The sequence below is a fragment of the Pleurodeles waltl genome, chromosome 7 (genome assembly GCF_031143425.1).
Source record: "Pleurodeles waltl isolate 20211129_DDA chromosome 7, aPleWal1.hap1.20221129, whole genome shotgun sequence".
Lineage (NCBI taxonomy): Eukaryota > Metazoa > Chordata > Amphibia > Caudata > Salamandridae > Pleurodeles > Pleurodeles waltl.
Genome location: NC_090446.1, coordinates 535883996 through 535900693, shown reverse-complemented (window position 1 = coordinate 535900693; position 16698 = coordinate 535883996). Strand labels below are relative to the sequence as shown.

Genomic DNA, 16698 nt, shown 5'->3' with positions numbered 1-16698 from the left:
AGGCGAAGCGCGCAGGGCATCCCAGTCCCACCAACCTATTCCCCCCATCAGGGCGCGAGCACCGGGGGGCAGAGCGGGGGCACGCCGCAAGAGCGGGAGTGGCGCCGCATCGCAGGAATGGGGGGGGATGTGGAGGGAGAACTGTCATATAATACGTCGAAGGATGATACCAAGTTCTGATCACGACACAAGAGACGAACCCACGGGAGGGACGCAAGCTTAGGGTGTCCGTATGCAATGGGGGTGGGGGGGAGAGGGAGAGAAAGGGAAAAAGAAAAAAAGTTGGGAGGTGGAAAAAGGATAGCGTCTATCGGCACACCTAATGAAGCCTCCACACCTCTCAGTACTCAGTACAGTGCCCCCCAGATGATAGACGTATGTCATAATGCCCAATACCAAGGCACTAGCAGTAAATGTATGGCAGCATATCCATATATAGTCTGGTCTAACCACGTAGAGAAGGGGGCAATCTGGCCCAGGGGAGGGAGGTGTCTGAGTGCAAGGGAGGGAGGGGGGGTGAAACACAGGGAGAGGATAGGGTGAGTTGGGGAAAGATAAAGAGTGAGCCTCTGCCATGTGTATCAGATAGCTTTGAGAAATTAAGACAGCGAACATCAGTCAGTTAGAAGCAGTCAAGCTTGAAGCATATTGCTAATGAATGGGATCAAAGAGGTCATTTAAGCATGTTACAGAATAAACTCGAACAAACCAAATGAGGGCTAGCCAACTAAGTAAGGCTGCCGTAAGTCCTATGAGAATAGAGTTCAACTGTAAAACAAAGCATCTGCGATACTATAAAGGCAGGTACTCATCTCTCTGTCGTCTCAGCGGGAGGACCTCTGCAACTCTTGCGGGATTTCGCATCCTCCGATGGAGAGTCTCCCTTGGAATACTGCATTTCCTTGTCCTCAGGCGGGGGTCACAGTGGGCTTCAGAGGAGAGCGAGACTTGTCTCTGTCTGCGATCTGCGACCCGCGATCCGCGATCTGCGTGTGCATCACCACTGCCTGCAGTACCTGGCCCCTATCGTTGTGGCTCTTCGTGAGCCTTTCCAAGTCTCTCCACCTAGGATAGGAGTCTACGGTGGTCCGTCCCACCTCCCCAGGAGTGGGATTTAGAGGGGTGCCACTCGGGATCGATCCCAACAGTTCCTGAGTCCGGAGTGGGGTTATTGTGTCCATGGACTGAGTTTAGTTCTGGAGCCCCTCCAGAAACACTCGCAGGTCTTTGGGTCGTAGATGTCTCTTGACAACCCATTTTTAGTGATCAACATCCTTGCCGGCTCGAACAAACAGTATTTCACTACCAGCTGACGTAGACGGGGTCGAAAGGCCAAGAATGCCCTCCTGCGTTCACTTGTCTCTTTGGAAAAGTAGGCCAATTTGTCTAACCTCTAAGCCATCCGACCTAAATGGGCCATGCGCTAGAGCCGCCTGCAGTAGTTGACGGTTCTGTACATGGCGCAGAAGTCATGCTATGATTGGGCGGGGCGGTTGCATCGTCTCGCCATTTGGGACCCAGCCTGTTCACCCATTGAAATTCCAGGGGGGGGTCGAAAGTTAAGCCAGTCAGCTTGGGTAGAGTCTCCCGTAAATAGGAGTGTATGTCTGCACCTTCGATGTTTTCCAGGAACCCGAGAAAGCGGACATTGTCTCTACGGCTCCTATCCTCTAAGTCAATCAGCTTGCTTCGGAGATATAAAAGTTCCTGGTCTCTGTCCACCAAGGAGGCGATGTGCGTTTCCACTGATGTTATTTGCTGATCTAGTCCCATAGCTTGCGACTGAAAGCCTGCTATATCCAAACACATGGATTTCGTTTCAGCTGTCAGCGAAGCCATAGCACTGTCCATCCCTTCCAGCTTATGGCCCACTGCAGAGATCTCATGTAAGATGCGGTCCATGATCGCTCCCCGCATGGGGTGCCCCCTAGTACTAGGTGGGGTGAGTGGGTGCTCCTCAGCGGCGGGGGACGGGGCTCTCTGGTGGTGCAAAGCTTCTGCGATGAGCAATTGTCGGGATGGCTTACCAATTGCTTGCTTGCCGACCTACCACGGGGCATCGCAACCTCCCCGGTGCGGATAGGGTTCGGAAGGGTACAGTTCTGCAGTGCAGCAGACGTGGGAGGGCAGGTGGGTGATGCAAGAGGAGAAGAGGGGGAGGTAGGTCACCTCTCGTGCTGTGTCCAAGTACCGGCAAAGACCAGTAAGCATCCACTGGGGCACCAGTAGCCAAGGGCCAAAAATCAGACGGGGGATGGAGGGTGCAGATCCCAGTCGCTCAGGGCCCACCAGGAAGAGGAATGGAAGATCAAGGAGCCCTCCGTTGGACCAGCACCAGGGAGGCCAATCCAGTACTGCTGACACTCTAACCCGAGGGTCAAGGGTAGTACAAGGGCCCCACATCACATCACAAAAAGCAACATTGTGACTGTTGCCCTCCTAGCAGCCCAATTAGGATCACCCCGTGGTGCTTACACGGCGTGGGGTAGAGTGTTCTGTCCGTTTCGCTCACAGGCCCACTGCACGGACCCACTGGGCACTACTCCACTATATGCCTCTCCTCTCCTCACGAGACTCATCACCTCTGGGCCAAACCCCCACCCATGGCCACCAGCCAGGGTCCATCCCTGGCAGCGCCGCTCCACTGTTCCCGGTAATGCCTGTAATGATGCTCCTATGCACTGATGCGCAGACTTAAGTCTCCGGGAATCAGCCTGGGTTGGGGGGGTTGAGAGGGATGTGGGAACAGGCCAGGCCACTATCCCCCCACCCCGTTGAAGTCCATATTGAAGCTCCAAGCACAGCCCTAAGCGCCACCTGCACCAGAGCAAGGAGGAAATAATGTGAGATGGGGCGGCCGCAAGCCAAGCCCTCGTCTGCCCACCGGGTCCTCCGCCTCAGCACGCGCTCCCCTCCAGGGTGCCCGGAGCCTGCAAGGCCACGGCTCAGCATTAGGCCATAGGCCGCCACTCCCCACGCGGCCTCCGCAAGAGTAATCGGGTGCTCCACGCGTCCGTTGAAAGAGTCCCCCAGCAGCAGCTGCCCCCAGCGCCTACTTAGCGACTGAGATAGGATCCTCGGCACACACTTAGCGCCGCCGCCTCCGATCCGAGGCCCCCGCTCCCCGGAGCTCAGCCCTCAGGCGGCCATCTTGTCTCGTGGCCAGACCACACCCCCCAAACTGCATATTTTTAAAATAATGTTTCCAAAAACATTTTACATCATGTCCAGATATATTTCTCGCTCAGAAATGTCTAAACGGACACTACCATCTATGCTTCACCAGAGAACCTGTTAATACATTTCAAGCCTAATATTTCAGCTTTCTGTTTTAAATAACTTAGACCAAGGTGCAAGTTCACACAGGCTCTATCCAAGTGATTCTCCAAACAACAGTGCTTTCTTTCAGACCTTAATCTCAAATGCTGTAAATATTTATCTTAAGAAAATAAAGTAAATGCAACGGTCCGAGTAAGAGGCTCACTGCTTAAGGCACTAATGTGTACATGACTGAAGAGAAGGACAGCTTTTGTATACACTAGAGTGCCAGAAGGGAAAAAGATGCATGATGAACGCTGATTGGCGTCCTCACATGAACAGCTCATGGGTTTAAGAATACATTATTTTAATGAAATGCGCAGTTTTGTTGTGTGCCCTGCGGCTAGAACAGTTATCTTCTGTCTGAAAATTGAGTGGCTTGTTTTCTTTTCACTAAGTCCTGTTCTCGATATGGAGCCATAGGGCATTGTCAGAGACTCTTATATAGGGCTGACCTAAAACAAGGAGCACCACAGCTCCCAGAACAGTAGACGACAACCACAGGTGAGTGCAGCAGCTATGTTTTTGCAGCATGAGATTGTGATAGGTCACTACTGGGTGAAACTGCCCCTCTTCAGCCCAAAATCATAACACAGGAAGGTACTCATTAAAAATTTGTGGAATGGATGTTCTGTCTTAAATTTGAGTAGCTTCCCATCTGTCAAACTTGCCGTTTCACTGCACCCATTAGATGTGGTAATGGACTTCACTTATGGGTCGCAAAGGGTCGCAACTGAGACCCCTGGCTTGCCCTTTGCTACCACTGGCACTGCGTATGAGATCCCTGGCCTCAGTGGTGGCTAATTCAGTGCCAGGAACACAGAGGCTGCCCCTCCTAATGGACAATAGTTGAGGCTCCACTCTTTGTTTTCTATCAGTTTTTTATTGCAATAATAATTAATAATAATTGATTATTCACTGTTTGTGTAATAAAATTGGAGTACAATTAGCTGGAATATGTTCTCCCATGGAAGCTGAGACAAGTAAAACATTCTTTTAAATGTATGTTGTGTGCGTGCTTGACTGTGGGAGTGTGTTTTTGTGAGTGTATGCAAGTTTGAATTTGTGTGTATGTTTAAGTATGTGTGTGTGTGAATGAAAGTGGAGGTGAAAGGGCTTGTGATATCACTTCCGCTACCCCTGACATTTAGGTGATTTGAAGTTTATAGGTGTGACTGATTTTGTGTTTTTCTTGCTGGTGAAATCTCCATGTGCTCCGTGGGCAACAACCGTTGACCAGAGGCATATTTTTCATAGGCCTCTGTGGTCATTCTCAAAGATGCAAAAGCCAAGCGCTACTTAGAGCTAGGAGGTAGCCGCTTGCCATTCAATGCTTGTGAACCAGGGAGGGGAAAGTGACATTCTCGGAAATTATTCCCTTAAGGTCATGGGCATTTCTCATTTGTTCTTTAGAAGCATTTAGAGGGTTTGTTTCCTTAAAGGAAAAGTGAATGCAAAGTGGGCGGCCACCAAAAAGGCAAGCTACTCAGCAAATCTGCAGTGATGAAAGTGTACACACCACACTTACATGACAGAGATCACTGTCAGACACTTGTGCTTTTCTCAATAAGTCAAATGTTCCTTTGAGAGTACTTATTTGCAGAGGGTATGAAAGAAAGGGGTTCCCCTATCTAGACATGATACAGGGTTGCCTCCTCCATCTAAACCACCTCCAATTGTATCACATCGCAGAGTCTACTAGCTACAGCTGAGGTCCTGCTAAAGAGAATAAAGACTTGGGGCAGATTTAAGAAAAGTGGTGCTGCTCCCAGTGCAGTGCCACTTCCCTTGCGCCCCTTTTCACCCCCCTACAGCCACCATGTGTGCACTGTATTTAAAATATGGTGCACCATGGCTTAGAGTGGGAGGCAATAGTATCATTATTTTTGACGCTATTGACGTACTGTTCAGGGTTAGCACCAAAATGTTGGCGCTAACCCTGAACAGTACAAAGGGGCCCATTGTAACCAATGGTGTGCCCCCTTTTAACACCTGCTCTGAGCATGCATTAAAAATGCCACAAAAAAGTGCACAACATTTTTTTTTAGATTTCTTTGTGGCATTTATTCAGCTCCCCTAACGGAGGAGGGCCCGCTTGCATACATTATGCCTTTTGTAGGCATAATGTGGAGCAAGGGGTTACAAAGTGGTGCAATGTATGCATTTTGCCACCTCGTAAATATGGTGCAGTGAATATGGCCTGATTGGGCCACATTGGCATCGTAAAAAAGGACGCTAATGTGGCACAAGAAAGTACTAGGCCCCCCTAAATCTGGGCCCTGTTGTTAAGCAAGCAGAGGTATATTCAGTATCACATCCAGAGCAGAAGTGTTTAGAAACGTCTCTGTGACAAGCTTTGGGTCAAATATTTGGTTGTGGAGTAACAGACAAATCTAAAGACCAGTACTGCATATATCCCTGGATCAACAAAGTACATCAGGATGAAGGGCGGATTCACTGGGGCTGCAATGGAATCCAAACTGGTTCCCACTCTGTGCTAGCACCGGTGTCGAGCCAAGTGAATATTACTACTCTAAAATAACATTTGCCTCTCCACTGGAAGGTCTCAGGAGAGAACATTTATAAGGGGACCCCTGTGGGGCACAGAAGCTCACTACACCACTTCCAGGTATATATAAAAGTGAGTATCAGACACCATCACCCTGAATAGTCAGAAGCAGTGCATCTGTTGTCCATGTGATGCACATCCAAGACTTTTTCTGAAAGTAAATCTCAGACTTGGAAGTTAACATCTCCGGGACTTCAGGCCATCTTCCGCCAGCCTTAAGAAGGAAACGATCTACCCTCTCCTAAAAAAACTCTATTACTAAATTCTGCAGACCTAAGCAAATGCTGCCCAATTTGCAATCTGTTCTACCTGACTAAATTACTGGAGTCCACTCCAGGGCAATTGCTACAGTACATGATGCAAGTGCCCATACTTTCAAATTGTGTGAAACGTGCTAATAGACGTAGAAAATCTGTTTTCCTATCCCTGACTGATGAACTTCATCAGATTACATCTAAGGAAGATGTCACTGCTTTAATCTTATCAGCTGGTCAGCAAATGTTAATTCCATGCACCATAAGATACTTTTTGTCGTTCCTGTAACAGTAGGGCTAGAATGCATGTTGTCCTTTTTTGTGACAACTCACAGTTGGGTACCTTGGTATGGTTACATTGGGCATATTGTTTTAAAAGATATTCTGTTGTGATCTGCATTAATACCACTCTCTTCAATGTTAAGCAGTACCAGTAGCCTCCCTAATTTCTGACTTTGTGCTCTGCTTTTTAGATCTTGGGCAGACTTATTTTGTTCATTATATACATAGTCAACATGGGGTCAGGTCCTTTGTCATGACTGATGTCTTGTTGTCTATCTTAGTTGATTCCTCTTCATTTATTGGCTCTTCTCCGTTTGTTTTTTGTCCCACCCAGGAGCATTTCATGCTGATAGTGGTCTGATTCGTTGACTCCTATCGTTCTACTGCAGATGTTGCTGCATTCAGTGAACTACTTTTTTTCCTTTTCCTATAAGGACTCCATGGAAGTGCATGTGTTTTCTTTCTCTCTTTCCTATGTGCTTCTTCCTTGTTCAGTTTGCTCGCCTTCCTTCGATCTCTATATAGCTTTTCCTCCACCTTCCCTGAGCTTGTCTACTTGGCCCCTTTCTGCTTTTTTTCAGTATGTTACCACTCACCTGTGCTCCTCCATTCCTACCCCACTTGTCAACTACTCCCGGTTAATATTTTATTTTATTAAACTTAGTTGAGCCCACCATGCCATTTCAGACTTGCATCTTAAAATTAGGTTTACTCTTTTCAAAATACAGTAGACACCCACGAGGACCCAAGCATACCCATGTGTGGTGTTCACAAAGAAATTGAAATGTGTCATTTGAAACCCCATTCAAAAGAGCCTACTGCAGATACATGCATTTTCTTTGAGGCCATATTTGAATGGGTTTATGAAAATACTGCAAATTAACTCAAGATTGGCCGCTGTAGACACTGTTCCATCCATGGTGGCGATTGTTGTATATATTTGTTAACTCCCAAAGAAAATGATGCTTGTGCTTACCAGAAAAAAACTGCTGAACGAATTTATGCAGAACTTGGCATGAAGGTTCATCTTTACTCAGAAAGTGTGCTTTATTGAATTGGTACAACTCAGTAGTCTTTGAGATAAAAATTAGTAAAAAAAAATTCAGGGCTGGCTTGAAACAGCTAGCATTTTGTATATAATGGTCATTTTTATTCACAATTCAGAAAATCACAAATAAATTAAATGGACTTCAGAAGGGCTCTAACACATTTTTCCTTTACCTTGACAATATTTTCACACCGTGGAAAATAGTTTTAAAGTTGTGCGTTGGCACCATGTGAGGTACCGGACCTTCCAAGGAGTGCTAGGGGAGCATCTAGAGGCATGGAAACATCAGTAACCCTCCCCTCCAAAAAAAACTGTTATTCCACAGCCACCATTACGTGATCTGCAAAAAAGGCACTGTTTTGTCAGAAAGAACGAGTTACTTACCTTCGGTAACGACTTTTCTGGTGGATACATTAGCTACCTGTGGATTCCTCACCTGATGAATACTCCCATGGCGCCAGCATTTGACGGAAATCTTCTTACTAGTCTCTGCACGTCGACGAGGACGTCACTCTAGCCCACGCGACGCCGTCTGACGTCATACAGGCAATAAGAAGTCCTCGCCGACGTGCCGATGACAGTACCAACATTTTTTACGTGCATGAGAATAATAAAAATAACCCAATGCAATGAAAGAGCAAAGCAACATCTCTTAATATTGTAAATCACACAACATTGCAATACAATAGCTGTAGATTTAATATAACCTTTTTTTTTTTTTTTTTTTTAAACAAATAAATATATTTATACATACGAATCATGTATATACCCAATATATATATAGATTTATATATAAATATACACATATATACAAATATCATACATGCAAAATGTATTGCAACTTTGAAGACCAAAAGGAGCACACTCAAGGATTGCTTGGAGAGACCAAAAAGGCAACGGGGAGGCGGGTGGGACCGTGAGGAATCCACAGGTAGCTAATGTATCCACCAGAAAAGTCGTTACCGAAGGTAAGTAACTCGTTCTTCTGATGGATACAACTACCTGTGGATTCCTCACCTGATGAATAGAGTCCCAAAGCAGTACCACGCCCGGCGGTGGGTGCCTAAATGGTCAAACCAAGAAATCCTGCAGCACTGACCGTGCAAAATGACCGTCCCTTCTGACCTCAGAGTCCAAACAGTAATGTTTCACAAAAGTGTGAAGGGACGACCAAGTTGCGGCCTTGCAGATGTCAACCACAGGAACACCCCTGGCCAAGGCCGAAGAGGCCGACTTAGCTCTGGTGGAGTGAGCTCTAATGCCCTCAGGCGGATCCTTCTTTGCCAAAGAGTAACAGATTTTAATGCAAAGAACAACCCACCTGGAGAGTGTTCTCTTGTGGACTGCCTTTCCTCTCCTCTTGCCCACGTATCCGACAAACAGCTGATCCTCCAGCCTGATATCCTTCATTCTGTCGATATAGAAGCTCAACGCCCTTTTTGGGTCCAGGCGATGTAGTCTTTCTTCCTCCTTTGAAGGATGAGGCGGAGGATAAAACGTGGACAAAGTGATTGTCTGAGCCAAATGGAAGGGTGAAACAACCTTCGGAAGGAAAGCAGCCTTGGTCCTCAACACCACCTTATCCCCATAAAACGTTATATAAGGGGGTTTAACCGATAAGGCCTACAACTCACTCACTCTCCTTGCAGATGTTATAGCTACCAGGAATACTGTTTTAATAACCAAATACCTTAAGGGGCAAGAATGCATAGGCTCAAAAGGGGACCCCATAAGGAAAGTCAGGACCAAGGACAAATCCCATTGAGGCATAACGAATGGTTTTGGAGGATATTGATTCAGAAGACCTTTCAAGAATCTGAGAACAATAGGGGATTTAAATAACGATGGTTGGTCTGGAAGACAAATGAAGGCTGACAAGGCCGACAAATAACCCTTAATGGTAGCTACTGCACAACCTTTCTGCGCTAGAGACAGTGCAAAAGACAAAACATGTGACAGATGAGCATGTAAGGGATCAATCTGTCTCTCTCCACACCACATAACAAATTTAGACCACCTATTAGCGTAGATAGATTTAGTGGAGTGTCGCCTGGCCGCTAAGATAACATCCACTACATCAGGCGGGAGAGAGAAGGAACTCAGGTTGCCCCGTTCAATCTCCAAGCATGTAGGTGCAGACTCTGGAGGTTGGGGTGTAAAACCTGCCCCTGCGACTGCGAGAGGAGGTCTGCCCTGAGAGGGAGACGGAGCGGAGGGCACAGTGAGAGTTGGAGAAGGTCGGAGTACCATACCCTCCTTGGCCAATCCGGAGCTATTAAGATGACTTGGGCCCGGTCTTGGCGAATTTTCCTCAACACTCGAGGAATCAAGGGTATGGGGGGAAACGCGTAAAGCAACTGGTCGCACCAGGTTATCTGAAACGCGTCCCCCAACGCTCCCTGCATCGGATACTGGAGGCTGCAGAATAACGGGCAATGCGCGTTCTCCCGAGTGGCAAACAGATCTATCCGAGGAAACCCCCACATCTGGAAGATTAAACAGACTTGATCTGGATGGAGACGCCACTCGTGGTCTGCCGAGAATTGGCGACTGAGACTGTCCGCACGTACATTCAAGACCCCGGCCAGATGATTTGCCACCAAGCAAATCTGATGGTCCTTTGCCCAGGACCATAGCCGAAGAGCTTCTCTGCAGAGAAGGTACGACCCTACTCCTCCCTGTTTGTTTATGTACCACATCGTGGTAGTATTGTCCGTCAGGACCTGTACCGACTGACCACGAAGGGATGGGAGGAAGGCCTTGAGAGCCAAACGTACAGCCCGTAACTCCAACAGATTGATATGAAACACCTGTTCCTCTGGAGACCAAAGCCCTTTGATCTCCAGATCCCCCAGATGAGCTCCCCATCCTAGGGTGGAGGCATCCGTTATTACCGTGGCCACTGGTGGCGACTGCGCGAACGGCTTCCCCTGTGAAAGATTGTTGCCCGCAATCCACCACTTCAATTCCACAGCAGCATCTCTGGAGATCTTGACAGTACCTTCTAAATCTCCCTTGTGTTGAGACCACTGCCTTCGGAGGCACCACTGAAGAGCCCTCATGTGCCAGCGAGCATGCGTGACCAACAGAATGCAGGAGGCGAACAGACCGAGCAGACGAAGGACCTTGAGGACTGGAACTACCGCTCCATTTCGAAACATTGGAACCAATTCCTGAATATCTTGAATCCGCTGAGGCGGAGGAAAGGCTCGACTCAATGTTGTATCCAGTACTGCCCCTATGAACAGGAGGCGCTGAGAGGGCTCCAGGTGAGATTTGGGCACGTTCACCGAAAAGCCCAGGTCGAACAACAACTGGGTTGTTGACTGCAGATGATGCGACACAAGCTCCGGGGACTTGGCTTTGATCAACCAGTCGTCCAAGTAAGGGAATACTGCTATCCCCTTCCTTCTGAGCTCCGCCGCAACCACTGACATCACCTTTGTGAAGACTCGAGGTGCTGAAGTAAGACCAAACGGGAGGACCGCAAACTGATAGTGCTGCGACCCTACCACAAACCGGAGATACTTCCTGTGCGACTTGAGTATCGGGATATGAAAGTAAGCATCCTGCAAGTCGACAGACACCATCCAATCTTCCTTGTTCAACGCCAAAAGCACCTGTGCTAGGGTCAGCATCTTGAACTTTTCCTGTTTGAGGAACCAATTCAAGATCCTCAGATCCAGGATTGGTCTCAACTGACCATCCTTTTTGGGAATCAGGAAGTATCTTGAGTAACAACCTCGACCCTTTTCCTGCTCTGGGACCAACTCTACCGCGCCCTTTGAAAGGAGGACTTGAACCTCCTGTTCTAGCAACAGGAGGTGTTCTTCTGAACAATAAGATGGGCGGGGCGGGATGAGGGGCGGGAACTCCCGAAAGGGAAGGGCGTAGCCTTTTCCCACAATGCCGAGAACCCAAGTGTCCGTTGTGATAGACTTCCACTTGTGGAGAAAACGCTGTAATCTTCCCCCTACAGGAGAGGAGTGAGTGGGAAACGGTGGAAGCCTAAGGCTGCTTCCCCTGCTGCACCCCTCCAGAGGACGAGGAAGAGGCAGAGTGCTGTTGAGAGGCTCCTCTGGTACGGACCCCACCCCTCCCCCTCCCTCTAAATGACCTATAGGGGAGGGAAGAGGCGGGTTGCTGGAACCTCCCCCGAAAGGAAGAGGAATAAGAGCCACGCCCAAATCCCCGAAACCTCCTGAAAATTCTAGAAGAGGCAGAGGAAGAAGGAGCTTGCAGTCCTAACGATTTGGCTGTGGCTCTGCTCTCCTTAAATCGTTCCAAGGCTGAATCTGCCTTGGCTCCAAACAGTCTGTCCCCATCAAACGGGAGGTCCAGCAGGGTCGACTGCACATCCGCAGAGAACCCTGAGTTTCGGAGCCAGGCCTGTCTTCTTGCCACCACAGCCGTGCCCATCGCCCTGGCCACCGAGTCGGTCGTGTCCAGCCCAGACTGGATAATCTGGGTCGCGGCAGCCTGGGCGTCCGAGACCACATCCAAAAGACCCTGGGGAAGCTCCGTGAATGAAGACGAAATATCATCCATCAGCGCATGGATGTACCTCCCCAGAATGCACGTGGCGTTGGTGGCCTTCAACGCCAAACTGCATGACGAAAATATTTTCTTGGACTGCGCATCCAGTTTCTTGGAGTCTCTGTCTCCAGGCACCGTCGGGAAGGAACCAGGCGCTGACTTTGAGGAACAGGAGGCTTGCACCACCAAGCTCTCCGGCGTAGGGTGTCTAGAGAGAAAGCCAGGGTCAGATGGTGCAGCTCGATACCTCCTGGCCACAGCCCTATGAACGGCCGAGGAAGACACCGGCTTCTTCCACACCTCCAACACCGGATCCAGCAAAGCCTCATTAAATGGCAAGAGAGGCTCAGCTGCAGCAGAGGCCGGATGCAATACCTCTGTCAGCAAATTCTGCTTTGCCTCTGCCACCGGCAAAGGCAGGTCCAAAAAGCTCGCGGCCTTCCTCACCACAGCATGAAAGGAAGCAGCCTCCTCCGTATATTCCCCTGGAGATGAAAGGTCCCACTCAGGGGAAGTGTCCAGCCCACTGGCTGTATCCAGACCATGCAGTCCGTCAGAGTCCTCAATCTCTCCCTCCTCTAGGACTCGCTGGTACTCTTGCTCTTCTAAAAGACGGAGAGCACGCCTCCTCGAATGAAGTCTCTCCTCGATACGCGGAGTCGACATGGCCTCCGCCGACGTCGAAGAACGGCGCCGATCTCCAGAAGCATCTGACGCCGCGTCCGGCGCCACAGGCAGCTTCGGCGCCGAGGCAGGAGCCGGAGGACGAGGTCTTGGAGCCGATGGACCAACCGGAGTCACAGGGCAAAATCCTGACTTCGACGGAGGGGCAACCTCCGGGGCCGAAACATCCGAAGCCACCGGAGCGGCCACCGACGCCGGCACCGGCGCCGAGCCCACATTCCCAAAAGGGAGAAAGGGCATAAAGGGTGCCGGCCGAAGAGGCGCAGGATCACCCAACGAAAAGGCCAAGGGCCCCGAAGGACCAGCCGGAGCAGCTCCTGGAGCCATCTGCTGAAAGATGGTATACATCGCATTAAGAAACGCGGTACTATCGGCTCCAGGAGTGGGAAAAGCCGGATACTGGGGTGCCTGGATCGAGGGCGACCCCGACGCCGGCCTCGACGTCTGCGACGCCGGAGAAAACACAAGAGGCTGCACCACCTCAATCACTGACGCCTGACCAGGTGAAGTCGGTGACGCCGGAGAGGGCAACGCCGTCGATGGATGCGGCGTGACCGTGGGGCTGACCTCCCAAGTCCTCCGACGCCGAGCCGAAGGTGACCTCGAACGAGACTCCTTGCTGGAGTGACGTCGTGAGTCTCTACGGCGCCGGGAGTCTCGATGACGCCGGTGAGACCTTGGCGAAGAAGACTTCTTATGATGTTTCTCCTTCTTCTTTGACTTTGCCATGAATAACTTGGCCTCGCGCTCTTTGAGGGCCTTCGGATTCATGTGTTGACATGAATCGCAAGTCGAGACGTCGTGGTCGGAGCTCAAACACCATAGACAGTCGGAGTGAGGATCTGTAACTGACATCTTGCCCCCACACTCTCGACAGGGCTTGAACCCCGACTTCCTCTGAGACATTGTTACCGCAGAGAAGACTACGCAGCAGACAATACACTGTAACCACGAAGGTAACAGTAACTCCCTCGAAGATAACCGTTTCGAATGCACGGAAAAAAGGGAACTGTCATCGGCACGTCGGCGAGGACTTCTTATTGCCTGTATGACGTCAGACGGCGTCGCGTGGGCTAGAGTGACGTCCTCGTCGACGTGCAGAGACTAGTAAGAAGATTTCCGTCAAATGCTGGCGCCATGGGAGTATTCATCAGGTGAGGAATCCACAGGTAGTTGTATCCATCAGAAATGTTTGTTTGCAGCAAGGTTTGGCACAGATGGTGGTTTGGGTGCCGGGGTGGGTCATGGGCCTCCCCAGTAGTTCTTAGCCAGTGGTCCTGTTGTTTTGCAAAATTAAAAATTATTAAAATTAATACATTTTAAGTTAATAAAACATATACGAAAGAAGAAGCAAAAGTGAAAATGTGATAACTTTTCCAAACTTGATTGTGAGTTAAACAAAATATGCCAATTGTTAGAAACGGGGTCTCTAGTTGGCAGAGGTATTCACCTTTGTCTAAATAGGGCCCACAATCCTAGTCAGGGTAAATCACACACAATCCAAATTATCCTGTGCTGGTAGCTTGGCACTGAGCAGTCAGGCTTAATTTAGAAGGCAATGTGTAAAGTATTTGTGCAATATATCATAGAGTAACACAGTGAAAACACCAGAACAATACACCACACAGGTTTTGAAACATATATGGTATTTATCTCGTTAAATTAAGGTAAAAACAATAAAGATTCAATAAGCACAAGTTGAGATATCACTTTTGCAAGATTAAAAAGAGTCAAATCTTAGAAATCAACAGTTGTCTCTTGTTTTCACATAGTACCTGGTTTGCGTAAAAAAAAAGCACGCACAGACACCACAGCGGAGGAGATTCCGGCACGGCTCAGGCAATGTGTCATTTCTTTCCATGCTGCAAGGGGCTTTGCGTCAATTTACTACGTGCAGTCTTTGTTCCTCACTGCGCTGCATGGAAATCCTAGGTGAGCAGGGTGAAGTCACAAGCATTTTGTCGATCCGGTATGGTGATGCATCAAATTTTCTGTCGCACGGCAGACGCTGCGGTGATTCTTCACTCAGGAAGACGTTCTGCGTCGTTCCAGTTTGGCTATGTGTCGATCCGGTAGGGCTGTGTGTTGAATTTCTAGCAGCAAGGCAGGTGCTGCGTTGATTTTTCACTTGGGAAATTTGGCTGTACGGCGATTTTCTCGTTGCAAGGCAGTCTGTGCATTGTTTTCGGCAAGCTGAGCGGCGATCTTCGGCACACAATGAATTCCTTAAAGGGATGAAGTCTTTTTGGCCCTCAGACTTCAGAAAACAAGAGGCAAGCTCAATCCAAGCCCTTGGAGAGCACTTCTCAGCAAAGTTAGAGGACAGCAGGGAAGCAGGGCAACAGCAGGGCAGCAGTCCTTCTCAGCAAAGCAGTCCAGGTGAGTCCTTTGGGCAGCCAGGCAGTTCCCCTTGACAGGCTGCAAGTTCAGGTCTAGAAGTGTCTGATTTGGTGGGGTCAGGGACCCAGTTTATATACCCAAAAATGCCTTTGGAGTGGGGGAGATTTCGAAGAGTGTTTTTAAAGGGCACCAGGTATCCTTTCAGTACAGGTCTGACTGCCATGGTCCCAGTAGGTTTGACAGTCCATTATGTGAGGCCAGGCAACTAGCCTTTGAAATGTAAGTGTCAGGCCCTCCACCCTCCCAGCCCAGGAAGACCCATTCAGTATTCAGATGAGTGCAGTTGTGACTGAGTATCCTGTGTTTGTGGTTGTCTGGGTGAAATGCACAAGGGAGCTGTCAACCAGCCCAGCCCAGACGTGGATTGGAGACTCGCTGAAAGGCACAGACGGATTTTAAGTGAAGAGAAATGCTCACTTTCTAAAAGTGGCAGTTCTAAAATATTAATATAAAATTCAACCTCACCAATAAGCAGGTTTTTGATTACCATTCTGGCCATACTAAATATGACCTGGTTACCCCTTTCTGATCAGAATCTACCACTCAAACAGTATATGAGGGTAGCCCTAATGCTATCCTATGAAAGGACCAGGCCTAGCAGTAGTGGGAAACCAATTTAGGAGTTTTCCCCAACCAGGACATATAAACCACAGATGTGCATGTCCTGCCTTTTAACTACATAGCACCCTGCCCTAGGGATTACCTAGGGCCTACCTTAGGGTGACCTATATGTAGAAAAAGGGGGGTTTAGGGCTTGGCAAGTGCTTTTAAATGCCAAGTCGAAGTGGCAGTGAAACTGCACAGACAGGCCTTGCAATGGCAGGCCTGAGACATGGTTAAGGGGCTACCCACGTGGGTGGCACATTCAGTGCTGCAGGCCCACTAGTAGCATTCAATTTACAGGCCCTGGGCACATGTAGTGCACTTTACTAGGGACTTACAAGTAACCCAAATATGGCAATTGGGTATGAACCAATGTTACCATATTTGTAGGGAGAGAACATATGCACTTTAGCACTAGTTAGCAGTGGTAAGGTGCGCAGAGTCCTACAACCAACAAAAACAGTGTCAGAAAAGCAGAGAGAGGCAAGCAAATGGTTGGGGGATGACCACCCTAAGGCTGTCAGGTCTAACACCAATATTTGGCCATTTGTTTGGTATATAACTGTTTTTGTATTTACGTGTACTGTTTTGATGTTCAAATCATAGACATTGCTATGACTGAGGGCTCCTCAACTTCCAGTAATGACTTAGTGGGGGTTCATGTATTCCAGGAATGAGTCAGTGGAGGTCCACAGCAGTAAAAATGTAAAGAACTGCTGGCCAGACCCTGTAGCCATAGCCATGCAAAGACCTCCACAGCAGTGGTTGACCATCAAAAGCAGGTTGGGTATAGTGTCACTGTGCACAAAAGGGGTTGTCTGTCCATGGTGGGTTTAGCTTGGGGCCTGGCCACAGACCTATCCCTGATGTTCAAGGCCATGCACAGCAGGGTTTGGCTGCCTGCAGCAGGTTGGGTACAAAGCGGCTGTGTGCAATGGAGGTTGCCAGCACATGGTGGGTTGGACACAGGGCCTGGTCATAGGCCAAGCTTGGCAGCCAACACT

At 49.0% G+C, this 16698-nt stretch overlaps 1 protein-coding gene across 1 annotated transcript in view; it reads left to right on the top strand.

Moving 5' to 3' along the window:
• The first annotated feature begins 3686 nt into the window (after positions 1–3686).
• LOC138304307 (CD59 glycoprotein-like) overlaps positions 3687–16698 on the top strand; it is a 161584-nt gene continuing 148572 nt past the window's right edge. Inside the window, exon 1 of the mRNA XM_069244258.1 lies at positions 3687–3822. The gene's annotated coding sequence lies outside the window, so the exon portion shown is untranslated. The remainder of the gene's footprint in view (positions 3823–16698) is intronic.